Raw genomic sequence first — 13,417 nt, forward strand, 5'->3', positions numbered from 1 at the left:
AAAAAATGGACGATGTGCTAAAGAAGTTTGACACACATTGTTCTCCCAAAAAGAACGAGACCTATGAGAGGTATGTGTTCCGTTCACGGACACAGCAGCAAAATGAGACTTTTGATAGCTTTGTGACCGATCTGGAACTGAAAGCACAGATATGTAATTTTTCTGAACTGAAATCATCCATGATTCGTGACCAGATTGTGTTTAGTATTCATGATAAAAAGGTCAGGGAACATTTGTTGAGAGAAACTGAACTAACATTGGAGAAAGCTGTGAAAATATGCCATGCCAGTGAGCTAGCTCAACAGCACGCAAAGACTTTCAGTGAAATTAATAATGATGCGACTGTAATGAGTGACTGTGCTGCTGTCGGTGCTGTGTCCTACAAGGGGAAGAAACAGGGGCAGAACAGAAATGCAAAGCAATCGGAGGATGGAATTTTAAATTGTAAACACTGTGGATACCAGCACCAGTCAAGACAATGCCCAGCATTTGGGAAAATGTGCACAAAATGTAATGGAAAGAATCACTTTGCCAAACAATGCTTTTCAAAAGCAAAAACAAAGAAAGGGCAACAAGTCAATGTGATTGAGGACACTGATTTAAGTGAGACATTTTTTGTAGGAATGGTGTCATGTGACAATATAGAAAAGGATACAGAAAATGTGCAGCCCTCAGGAATGGACAATGCTGAACATAAAGTTAATGCAGTAAAAGAGGACAAATGGATGATGCCACTGCAGGTAAATGGAGCATTAGTTACGTTGAAACTAGACACTGGGGTAAAAGCAAACTTAATCAGTATGAGTGACATTAAAAATATGAAAGAAAAGCCCAAAATACAGAAAAAGTCAGTACTGAAGAACTATAATGGACAGAAAATAGATAGCTTAGGTGTATGCAGACTTAAAGTGACAGTCAAAGACAAAGTGCATCATCTCATGTTTTCTGTTGTGGCTGAAGGACTTGATTCACTACCAGGTGACAAAGCTTGTGAGGACTTAGAACTGGTCAAGAGAGTCTACCGTATAAACTGTGCCATAAGCAGACCAGATGACTCAGTGGATTCTGTAGTGAGTAATTTCCAGGATGTGTTCAAAGGATTTGGAGTTCTACCATTCACTTACAAGATCCAGCTAAAGGAGGATGCTCAGCCAGTGGTACATGCTCCATGGAGAGTTCCAGCACCCCTGCGTGACCGGCTCAAGAAAGAACTGGACAGAATGACCACAATAGGAGTCATCAGGAAAGTCGAAGAGCCAACAGACTGGGTTAACTCCATGGTATGTGTAAAGAAAAAGAACAATGATCTAAGAGTATGCATGGATCCAAAGGACTTAAATGCAAACATAAAACGTGAACACTACCAGATTCCCAAGCGAGAAGAAATCACCAGTGAAATGTCAAGTGCCAGATACTTCACAAAGCTCGATGCCTCACAAGGATTTTGGCAACTAAAACTGGATGAAGAGAGCACCAAATACTGTACCTTCAACACACCATTTGGCAGGTATTGTTTCCTCAGAATGCCTTTCGGGATAATATCTGCATCTGAAATCTTTCATAGAGTGATGGAACACATAATTGAAGGTCTGGAAGGAGTTCGGGTCTATGTTGATGACATCATCATCTGGGGCTCCACACTGAAAGAACACAATGAGAGACTGACTAAAGTGCTACAGAGCATACGCCGGAATGGACTGAAGCTCAACAAAGCCAAGTGTCAGTTTGGCGTCCAGGAAGTCACTTTCGTAGGAGATTATCTGGTAAAGGAATAGAGCCAGATATGGAAAAAGTAAACGCCATACTCAAAATGCCCCGACCCACTGACAAAAAAGGAGTGCTACGCATCATGGGGATGATAAACTTCATTGGAAAGTTCATTCCTAACTTGTCAGCCAAGACAGCCTGTCTGCGAGACCTGCTACATAAAACAAATGAGTTCGCATGGACAGAAAGACATGAACAAGAGTGGATGAACCTCAAAACAGTGCTGACAACCACACCTGTACTCACCTTCTTTGACCCAACAAAGAGAATCAAAGTGTCAACGGATGCATCAAAAGATGGCCTAGGTGCGGTCTTGCTACAAGCAGAGGGTGAAGATTGGAAGCCTGTTGCCTATGCCTCCAGGTCTATGACTGATTCTGAGTGTTGATACGTCCAGATTGAAAAGGAATGTCTAGGCTTGGTAGTTGGACTGGAAAAGTTCCATGGCTACATATATGGACTTCCCACCTTCACAGTTGAGACAGACCACTGCCCACTGGTTGCCATCATTAAAAAAAATCTGAATGAGATGTCTCCAAGGATTCAACAACTCATGATGAAGCTGCAAAGATATGACTTTGAACTGATCTACACACCAGGCAAACACATAGTGTTAGCAGATGCACTATCCCGAGCACCCACAATGAGTCATGTGAGCTCTACTGAGGAAGACGTGGATGTTCATGTGAGTATGGTCACTGCTGCGCTGCCCGTGTCAGACACAAAATCAAAGCAAATAGCAGAAGAAACAGTAAAAGATACAGTGTTACAAACAGTGAACATTCATCATGGTTGGCCAAAAGGTTCCTGTCCAAAGTACTATCACATCAGGTCAGAGTTGAGTGTCGCAAGTGGACTATTACTAAAACAGAACAGAATAGTCATTCCACAGGCTTTACGTCAAGACATGCTCAAAAGGATTCATGAGGGACACCTCGGAATTGAAAAATGCAAAAGGAGAGCAAGAGACACTGTTTATTGGCCTGGCATAAATAAGGACATTGAGACCATGATAGGCAAATGTGAGACATGTCAGAAACACCAAAACAAACAAGCAAAGGAACCAATGATAGTAGCTGACTTACCAACAGCACCATGGCAAAAGGTTGGTATGGACCTCTTTCATTTGAATGGTAAAGACTATCTAATAGTGATTGACTACTATTCTAACTATCCTGAGATGGCGCTGCTCTCAAGCACATCAGCAAGCAGTGTCATAATGCATGTTAAATCCATCTTCGCCAGACATGGAATTCCCAGGATTGCCGTTAGCGACAATGGTCCGTGCTTCAACTGTAAGGAGTGGCAACAGTTTGCAGCACATTATGACTTTCAACACATCACATCCAGTCTTCTGTATGCTCAGTCGAATGGTAAGGCAGAGAAAGGTGTTCAAGTTCTCAAACAGCTACTGAAGAAAGCAACAGAAAGCAAGTCTGATCCTTATCTCGCCCTGCTGAGCTACTGACCCTCCCCTTTAGACTCTGGTTCTTCACCTGCTGAACTCCTAATGGGTCGCAAGTTGCGCACCACGCTACCCTGCTGTGCAAAAGAAAAGCAGAGTAAGGAACTGAGACAGAGACTTCAACTGTTAAAGCTGAAACAGAAATCATACTATGACAAGTCATCCAAAACTCTGAAACCATTGACAAGGGATGATGTTGTCAGGATTGAGGATCCAGATGCATGGAACAGGAAAGCTACAGTTCTTGAGGAAGTAGGACCAAGGTCATACACTGTTAGAACTGAGGAAGGACAGATTCTCAGGAGGAACCGCCGTTCCCTCCTGAAAACACAAGAAACTATCCAAAGCAAATCGATGACAATGCCGCAACTGAATCTTGTCACTCACCACCAGAACAATCTAACACAAACACACATACAGGCTCTCATGAAAACACATCAGACCTACCTGTGCTGAGAAGATCCACACGTGAAGTAAAAAAAGCCTGCTAGACTTAATCTTTGAGTATAAAGAAAACTATAATAAAAGAATGAAAAGCTTAGAGTTCATAAAGTAAAGCTTTGAAAATGTGTTGACTGTTGTGAAGATGTTTATGTCATTATGATTGATTGATATTGATTTTGTTTAACCTCTAAAGAAGGGGGATGTAATGATCAGTAACATGCCATTCTAGAATGGTACACTAGGTGGAGCTGTATGTTTAAGAGTGGGCTACTCACAAGGCAGTAGTCAAGATGGATGCCTGTACACTAGTCCACATGGATGAATAAATGTCTAGCTCAAGCTTGCTGTTCATAATGAAAATGTCTATTTATTTATGAACATAACAACGTTGACGTGTTCTATCAAGAATTTTTGAAAGAAGAAATGTCATCGTTTGACAGCTCTGTGAAGCTGTCAAACACTGACATTCTCTGTAGTTTGATGAGTCCCTGTGTTCAGGGCTCATCAAACCTTTCTACTTTGCAGAAATCAGCTGGCTGTTGGATCAGAGGATGCAGTAGCCAGCCTGTGATTTCTACAATGGAGATGTCGGGGACTCCGGCTCCACAGCGGCTGAAGGCTGTAGGTAGAAACAAAGGTAAGTTAACATTTTCTAACACTTTACACTCGCCTCACATACTTAGCACTCCACACTTGCACCCATCACGCACCTCTACGTCGCAGTGTCAGACCCCTACAACCCCCGCAGACCTCCTACTCATCACCTACACCCCAGCGGGGTATCCCAGGTCGGGAAGCCCGTGCGTCAGCATAAAAAATGGGGATAATCCTATTTTCTGCCTGTTAACAGGCAGTTAATAGGCTTTAATCCCTTCCCGCCTCCAAGGAGATGGGACCCGGGGTAGGACGGCTTCCCTCCTCCTGGCAAGAGGGTACGGGGGGCGGGTTTGCCACCCGCCCCCAAATTCTGCAACTTTCCCGGCAGTCCCGCCTCCTCGGGGCTGAGAAAATCCAACCCATTGAGTTTGAACATGGGTCAATTCTGATTTTATATGGAGCATTCCCTTTGTTCCCAAGAATTGCATGAAAATTGCACAAACATACTGGAAATCATATATTTGGAGAAATCACCTGCTGAGATGTTTTAATTACTTCATTTGTATCAACTTAATTTCAACATTAAATTGGAGAGATAAATGTTTCCCCCTGTTACTTTTATGATGGGATGTAGGGGTGGTTTAATCTGACTTGCCCACTTCGTATCGATTAAAATAAGAGTTCTGCCACTGTTACAGAGAACAGAGCTTGAGCTGATGACACACCAGACATCCCTATCTTGTGCAAGCTACTAGGTTGGCAATTTCAAACTGCTGTACTGGTAGCTTTTGGTCGTAAACCAAACAACCCCAGCAGCCTTTGCTGTCCAAATTGGCCTATTTTTCCAAAGCATGCTGGATAAAGGTACTGGATTCCTTCACACATGGGATAACTGAGGAATAAATAGTTGCAGGATAGAAGATTCATCAAAATAAACATGCCTTTAATTATATTTTCCTAACAATATTATGATTGAAGCTTAGCTTATCTGTGGCACACCCAACAGCTTTTTTCATAACCTGATAACAGATGCAATTCCCCTCCATAAACCTAACCTATTTTATCATGAATTACAGAACCAAGGATATTTTCAACACATAGCAATGAAAGCCCTTGTCTACTCTGAGGCTAATTATTTTTTGCTGAGGTAAGTTTAAAATTCAACATGTCACTTCAAGGCAGGATTAGTCAACCATTCAAAACTTAAGAGCTGGAAAATGAAATTGCAATAAAGCTTCAAAAGTTTTATAATATATATATACTAGTACGCTAACAAGTATTCTCAGTGTAACTACGAGTATACCATGCAAGGAATTTTGAAACCTAGCTTTATTTCCAATTATTCTCTTGAAACCTGCATTGCACACATTCCTTTCCCCTCTCTCCGATCCCTTCTCTCACAAACCCTCAGTTTTATTGTCTCTCTTCTCCGCCCCCCCTCGTCTGATTCCCTCTCCCCTCCTTGTCTCTTTCTTTGCCTCTCGCATTCCCTCTGTTTTTCATTAATTCTCGTCTTTCATTCACTTTTTCCCCTCATTCCCACTTTTTCATCGTTTCTTTCATTATCTGCTCTGTGTGTCTTGTGCTCTGTCTTTTTCATTTCATTCTCTCCCTAGACCTCTTTTCTTCTCATCTTTTGTATTCCCTTGCCTCTCTTTCATTCCCTCTCTCTTTCTCTCACTCCTACTTCCACTCCTTCTTACATTTTTCTCTCTTGTCTCTTCCTCATTCCTTCATTCATCTGGAGTAAGGGCCTGCCCATTAGCAAGGGTGCCCAGAAGAAACAGAGTTGGGCCTTGTACCCCGACCAGCAGCTCTCAATGTGTCCTGGTACTGGAAGACCAACTGGAAGTGAACTGGTTTACTTTTACAAGGCCAGCATCCTGCAGTGTGGGACTGGAGGCCATCTGCCTGCTGTTTTTTTTTAGACAGTAGTCAGATGGATCTACAGCTGATGGACATTGCTGTTGTTGCAGGCCCCTCAAGCCTGGTGCAGTGGATGGATTAACACCTCTGTCTCTACGCAGCTGCATACACCCTCTCCAACTTTCTGGCGTAGGCCCCTTCTGAACTTTTTTTGTGATTTGAAAGCAGACCTCTGATCCATCCCCTCTCTCTTTCACTGAGTTAACTGAGCGCAGCCAGGGTATTAATGGGATCATTACAGGCTGGTCTCACTGCTCACGATTGTAAATCAGTGACCTCTGCTGGAAAGTGTGTGTGGACATCAGGTGAAGACAAGTTCAAGCTTAACTGTGGTGTTTGAGTGGTCACATTGATTCCCAACACAGTTTCAATCATGAAGAATGATAGCTGCTTGTGTATATGGAACCCTGGGCCAGCGTGAGTACATTTTCAGGAGTGGAAAGGAGAAAAAGGGAAAAACATTCCCCATCCAGCATCTGAGGTCAAGATTCCTAAAACAATCAGGTGGGCAATCTTCCCAGCAATACCAACAGTATAAACATTTCGAGCGTGGTATCGCTGATCCTCAGCCTCAATAAAAGGAAATGGCATAGTAAAAATTCACACCCTTGGCACAGGAATAGTAGTGTAATAGGAAACATGAGGCATAGACTTCACCTACTGTCCAAACACATGCATGTCATTAATAGTGAATTGGTCTACGCCCCAAAAGGCCAAGTTAATTAACTCCACAAAGGGCTGCATTGTATCTGACTATCTTAACCCAGCACATAAGCATCCAGACTAGTAAAAGCATCCTTGTCCCATCCCCTAAGTCACGCATACAGAACACCACTTACTGAAGGATCACAAGTGCATATATTGAACAGAAACCAGAGTATTGGCATTCATAATGAAGCTCTACCTGTGACTGATAAGCAAGCTATGAGCGATCAGACACGACAGTATATATTAGGGTTGCTATAAAATCCACTTTAACCCTGAGTCTTTTCCAAGTATCCTGCCCTAGATAAATATCATCAATTCTGAACATCAAGACTTTGACCTAAACACAGCACAGGAAAAAGAACTCATAAAGGCCAATTCAATGGTACTGGGCTTTGTGAGCATACCCACATATTCCAGGAGTATACCTTACTGCACTAGGCCAGTGGGCCACAGCACCCAATTCACCAGGTGCTGAATTCAGCAAAGTAAACATTTTATAATTAGTTTGGAGGCCTTGCAAAGAGTGTCGGTGAGCCTCATTGAACTTCTTAATTTTAGTCAATTATGTCTCAATTGGTCTTGTGCCAAAAACAGCAGTCTGTTCACTCTGTGCTGTTTGTCTGATTAAATTGGGTTCTACTAGGATTTCCTGCCCTGGCCTTTAGAAATTTGATTCTTAAAGGTGTGATATACAGTTTATTAAAGCATCTACTTTTTTTGCCTTTAGTGTAGCTGTGTCTGCATTGCATTTTTTGCATTGTACATTGCTGCCAGCAGCTGCTTCATTAGCAGCAAACAGAAGGGGGCGATTTTCAAGTCGTGCTCAAAACGGGCGCAAAGTTGGTGAAACAGCCTTTCCGCCCAGCCGCTGGTGTTGGCGTGCGGCCTGAGCAATTTTGAGGCCTGGACCTCATTTACATTAATTTTCCTTGTATGTGAAGGTCAGAGTTGCCATGATTTTGCAAGGCTGCATACAGCTCTCCCTAACTTGACACCACTTGCCCCCTCCTCAATTTAGTTTGTTTGCTGGACACAGCAGTAGTATATCTACCAAGTCTATTGTAATGGCACTTCAATTCCACACATTACTGAAATCAAACCATCCCCTGCCCATCTGAAAAGGGAGTTTGCTGGTTCCCTATTACCCTCTTAACCCATTGCGAGACTGTGACATTTCCCCGTCACCCCACCCCACCACTGCTCACTGACTTATCAAACCGGCAACCTCTCCATCCCACCACGGTATATCAGCCCCACCCCCCAACTCCATTGAGAGACCTTTCCATGCTGCACCTCCAGCTGAGAGACATCTCCATCCAGGAAACTGCATAAATATTATTGAGGCTTCATTTTAATGGCCCTGAAATTAGGATCGGGGGCTTGCTGCGCGTGCAAGCCCCCGATGTGCACTCACCCTGCGCGCCGACATCTGAAGCCCGGGCCTGCTTGCATTTCCTGTCACTGGCCCGGTTCAGCTGTCGGCGCGCTGTGCTTACCTGATCCAGCGGTGTAGTTAGTGCAATGTGCCGGCTGGGATCAGGTGAGCACTGAGCAGCCAATCAGGGGAGGGGAAACTCATTCATGAGTTTGACAGTAAGAGCTGTCAAACTCATGAAAAGTATGGGCTGCCAAAACACTACTTTAACTTTAAATAAAATTTTAAAAAACATCCCACTGATTATATTAACTATAAATAAGTTAAAAAAAATATTTTAAACAATTAATCAATTTTTTGAAAAAAATAAATTTAAAAAAAATAGGGTCTAAAACCAAACTTACCTTACTGTAAATTCTTTAAAAATAACAAACCTGTGGAAAAAAAAATTCTACATTGTACTAAAAGCCCACTTACCTGAAAAACTAAATACTTACGTCTGGTTTTTCCATGCGTAAAGACCGGAGGCCTTTACACACGCGCAACTCTGAAAAAAAAAAGGAATTTCACTGCGCACGCGCTGCCTGTGCAGTCGCGCGCGCTCTGCCTCTTAACCCCTTGGGTCAGAGGACAGGAAATGCCGGTTTTCAGCGCATGCGCTGTGCATGCTGAAAACCGGCAATTCCTCCGGGCACACGCGTGAGTACCCAGTCCGTACTCACACGTTGTGCCCAGAATTACTGGGCCATTATAATCAACTACAAACTGGTTAGCACGTTTGGTGCCAGTACAAAACCCTATTAGAAAATGAAATGAGGTGCTAAATGGGCAGAAATCTGGCATAACGCATCTCTGCCCATTTTTCTTATCAGTTGTACCCACATTACACTCGATTGGAGAATCTACCCTAATATTTCATTTCTTCAAAATAAACTGTTAGACATTTCAAATACTCATTTATCTTGTCCTGAATCTCAATCGATTGCTGATAAGGCTGTAGTACTTTCATCCACTCCCTAAAGCACAAGTACAATAGCTAGGCCGAGGCCAGCTAATAATCCATCATCATGGTTAATAAAAAGAAGAAAGACTAACCAGGATTTTCCTCCTGATTGTTAGGAAGACCTGCTGGTTACATGTGTGTGTGTGTGAGGTCATTGTGAGTGGACATGATCACCTCAGTTATGATGTCCATATGATGGGTCAACCTGCCGACACTCACCCATCCATACATAAGAATGGCCATTGGAGCAGTCAGCTTCTGCCCATGGAAACATACTGAGCATATGTCACCATCTTCAGGAGAAGAATGATAGAGAGAAAATTAGTGGGAAATAAAAAAAATTGTTTAATGTTTATTATGCAATACAGTGCCCAGTCCCTACAGCTAAATAAATTATGTAACTGATGAAATGGAGGCAGCATAAGCTGATTCCACACTGCAAGTCCAAACCTGTAGTGTAAATTGCAATGTCCTGTAGGTGTGAGGTGCAATCGCTCACTCAGAAACTGTGCCAAAGTTCACAGGAACTATATAATTCAACCTCAGAGACTCGATTTAGTTCCGTGTCTATAAGTAGACTGCTGTACATCTGAGATCCTCTGGACCTGGAGACCAACACTGGATCAGCACATCTGGTTCTGACCACTGCAGTGGGGACTAGATAAAGTGCATCTAATTGAAATGGCACCTCTGTAAGTTCTGAGCGATTAGTTGGAACCAAATTAGAATTCTTTGTCAATCTGTTCCTGGGACTAGGGACAGGGTCACTGGCAAGGCTTGGAAGCTAAGCAGAGCCAGGCCTGGTTATGTACCTAGAGGGGTAACCATCAGGGAAGACCAGGTGCAGAAGGTCACGGAAAGAGCCCCGAGGAGGGGCGGTTGGTGAGAAGGTCACTGGAAGGAGCCCCGGGAGGGGTGGCTGGTGAGCAGGCCCAGGCGTTGGGCTGAAGATTGTCAGACAGGAGGAATGGTGGAAATGGAATGGCGGCGCGCAGCGGCTTTGTTTCTCCCAGGATGGTGCTATTTACGTTTAATGTTATTTGTACTGGACTCATGGGAGCTTGCAAGATCACATTTCGTTGTTCATGTACTTGTGCATTGTACAATGACAATAAAGTTGAATTATTATTATTGTGTTTAGTTTCATTTCCATTTCAGTTATTGTAAGGATCAGAGCTACGCCTATTTACAGTACACTGCTGTAAATCAACAGGAAGTGGAGGTCAATACTTACCCAACACTTTGTCTGGAATGTGTAGCTTGATCCAGGCTGTTGTAGAATAATTCAAGTTCTCTGCAATTTATAATTTGATCCAGTCATTGTCAGGCAGGCTACAGAGTTCAGACAAGGCACAGTGCTAACACTACATTGAAACTCTCATTGAAACTTATAAAATTCTAACAGGACTAGACAGACTGGATGCAGGAAGGATGTTCCCAATGGCGGGGGAGTCCAGAACCGGGGGTCACAGTATAAGGATAAGGGGTAAGCCATTTAGGACTGAGATGAGGAGGAATTTCTTCACCCAGAGAGTGGTGAACCTATGGAATTCTCTACCACAGAAGGCAGTTGAGGCCAATTCATTAAATATATTCAAGAAGGAGTTAGATATATTTCTTAAGGCTAATGGGATCAAGGGATATGGAGAGAAAGCAGGGACAGGGTACTGAATTTGGATGATCAGCCATGATCTCATTAAATGGCGGAACAGGCTTGAGGGGCCGAATGGCCTACTCCTGCTCCTATCTTCTATGTTTCTATGTTACTGATTTCAGAGATAACACAGTGCTAACACTACTGATTTCAGAGAACAGACAGCGCTAACACACTAGCGTTCAGAGAACACCCACCTTCTGGAGTGCAGAGAACGCACAACGCTGACACTACCGAGTTCAAAGAATGCACGTGCTGACACTCCCGAGATCAGAGAACGCACAGCGCTGACATGACCAACTTCAGAGAACGCACAGCGCTGACACGACCAAGTTCAGAGAACGCACAGCGCTGACACAACCAAGTTCAGAGAACACACAGTGCTGACACTCCCGAGATGAGTGAAAGCACAGTGCTGACACTCCCGAAATCAGAGAAAGCACAGTGCTGACACTCTCGAGATCAGAGAACGCACAGCGCTAACACTCCCGAGATCAGAGAACGCACAGCGCTCACACTCCCGAGTTCAGAGAACGCACAGCGCTGACACACCCGAGTTCAGAGAACGCACAGCGCTGACACACCCGAGTTCAGAGAACGCACAGCGCTGACACTCCCGAGTTCAGAGAACGCACAGCGCTAACACTCCCGAGATCAGAGAACGCACAGCGCTCACACTGCCGAGTTCAGAGAACGCACAGCGCTGACATGACCAAGTTCAGAGAACGCACAGCGCTCACACTCCCGAGTTCAGAGAACGCACAGCGCTGACACTCCCGAGTTCAGAGAATGCACAGCGCTAACACTCCCGAGTTCAGAGAACGCACAGCGCTGACACTCCCGAGTTCAGAGAACGCACAGCGCTCACACTGCTGAGTTCAGAGAACACACAGCGCTCACACTCCCGAGTTCAGAGAACGCATAGCGCTGACACTCCCGAGTTCAGAGAACGCACAGCGCTAACACTCCCGAGATCAGAGAATGCACAGTGCTCACACTCCCGAGATCAGAGAATGCACAGCGCTCACACTGCTGAGTTCAGAGAACACACAGCGCTGACACGACCAAGTTCAGAGAACGCACAGCGCTAACACAACCAAGTTCAAAGAATGCACACACTGACACTCCCGAGAGCAGAGAACACACAGCGCGGACGCTCCCGAGATCAGAGAACACACAGCGCTCACACTGCTGAGTTCAGAGAACGCACAGCACTCACACTCCCGAGATCAGAGAGCGCACAGTGCTAACACAACCAAGTTCAGAGAATGCCCAGCGCTGACATGACCAAGTTCAGAGAATGTACAGCGCTCACACTCCCGAGATCAGAGAATGCACAGCGCTCACACTCCTGAGATCAGAGAACGCACAGCGCTAACACAACCAAGTTCAGAGAACACACAGCGCTGACATGACCAAGTTCAGAGAACGCACATTGCTGACATGGCCAAGTTCAGAGAATGCACAGCGCTCACACTACCAAGATCAGAGAACGCACAGCGCTGACACTACCAAGTTCAGAAAACACCCAGCGCTGACACTCCCAAGTGCAGATAATGCACAGCACTGACACTCCCGAGATCAGAGCACGCACAGTGCTGAAACTCCCGAGATCAGAGAATGCACAGCGCTGACACGACCAAGTTCAGAGAACGCACAGTGCTGACGTTACCGAGCTCAGAGAACGCACAGCACTGTAAGGGGTGGTGTGTGGGTTCAGTCAGCTTCACCTCTGACTCCCTTGAGCAGTTCGAATCGCTCCCACTCCCTTTGGTTCTAGACTTTGGACTTATTTGGGGGTTGTAATGAATTGCAACAGACAACTGGGTTGGTCAAAAAGAATTGAGATTTTTATTTTGAGACAGGAAAATATACAATACAATAAAAACTTATACTCTAAAAGGGTGGGGAACACTCGGAATAAGTGAGGGAGAATTACAATATACAAAATCCCTTACCCTCCCCACCCCACTACACGAACTAGGCTGGAATCCAGAGGACCAGGAAATGCTCACCAAAACTACTTTCTTGACAGATTGTGGAGGTTCGCGATTTCGGGGTTGTCCTTAGTTGTGGCGGTTGGTGCCTGCCGTACCCCAGACGTGGTAGAAGACTGTACCTGCATTAGGTCTTCAGTTTGGGTTGGTCCGCTGATGCGGTTAGTCGCGCAGTCAGATGTATCGGGTAAGTACCCAAATTTTCTTTGGTTAGGGCAAGTTTTAGGGTCTTTTGTGTCCAAATCTTACCCAGGGGTAAGTCAGACTAGCCTGTAGAGTGGAAACAAGTCTTTGGTTTGTGAATTTTCTGTGGTGGTAACATTTGTGGTTGTTGGTTTCTGTAGGCCTTTGGTTGCTGCGATCTCCGTTTCTTCTTCCTTCCTTCAAGTCTCCAATCTGGTCTTGGTGATCCGTTGAACTGTACTGTGCTGTTTCTCGAACTCTCGCTGACTGAATTGAACCGTTTCTTGAACTGAACTGC

The sequence above is a fragment of the Somniosus microcephalus genome, chromosome 10 (assembly GCF_052327205.1).
Source record: "Somniosus microcephalus isolate GS21.2 chromosome 10, FLI_Smic_1.0, whole genome shotgun sequence".
Lineage (NCBI taxonomy): Eukaryota > Metazoa > Chordata > Chondrichthyes > Squaliformes > Somniosidae > Somniosus > Somniosus microcephalus.